This window comes from Carlito syrichta, unplaced genomic scaffold, assembly GCF_000164805.1.
Source record: "Carlito syrichta isolate Samal-C Ts95f unplaced genomic scaffold, Tarsius_syrichta-2.0.1 Scaffold249680, whole genome shotgun sequence".
NCBI lineage: Eukaryota > Metazoa > Chordata > Mammalia > Primates > Tarsiidae > Carlito > Carlito syrichta.
The window spans coordinates 1-794 of NW_007193776.1; the positions used below are offsets into that span (position 1 = coordinate 1).

The 794-nt window shown below is 54.9% G+C and overlaps 1 pseudogene; it reads left to right on the forward strand.

Moving 5' to 3' along the window:
* Positions 1-6: 6 nt before the first annotated feature.
* LOC103253737 lies at positions 7-774 on the forward strand (annotated as a pseudogene).
* Positions 775-794: the final 20 nt, after the last annotated feature.

The following is a 794-nucleotide window of genomic DNA, read 5'->3' on the forward strand; positions in this document are numbered from 1 at the left end:
CTTCCAGCCTCCCACTGCCCTCCGATCTCCTCTCTACTTGCAACCTCCGAGACCAACTTCTCGGCCACCTGTTTCTGGGACCAGCGACCACCGTTTTTGCAGTTAGCTCCTTTTTGCCAACCAACCATGAGCTCCCAGGTTCACCAGAATTATTCCACCGAGGTGGAGGCAGCCGTCAACCGCCTGGTCAATTTGCATCTATGGGCCTCCTACACCTACCTCTCTCTGGGCTTTCCATTTCGACCGCGACGATGTGGCTCTGGAAGGTGTGGGCCACTTCTTCCGCGAATTGGCGGAGGAGAAGCACGAGGGCGCTGAGCGTCTCTTGAAGATGCAAAACCAGCGTGGCGGCCGCGCCCTCTTCCAGGATATCCAGTAGCCGTCTCAAGATGAGTGGGGTAAAACCCTGGATGCTATGGAAGCCGCCATGGCCTTAGAGAAGAGCCTGAACCAAGCCCTTTTGGACCTTCATGCCCTGGGATCCACAGACCCCCATCTCTGTGACTTCCTGGAGAACCACTTCCTAGATGAGGAGGTGAAACTCATCAAGAAGATGTGTGACCACCTGACCAACCTTCGCAGGCTGACCCAGCCTGAGTCTGGGCTGGGCGAGTATCTCTTCGAAAGGCTCACCCTCAAGCACGACTAGGAGCCCAGCGGCCTCTGGGGGGGCCCCTCTCAAAGTATCAGGGCTTCTTCTGCCAGAGCCTCCCCCTCCAGCCACTGGGAGCTTTTTAACCGCCCTGGACCAAATAAAAATAAAAGTTTTTGCAGTTAAAAAAAAAAAAAAAAAA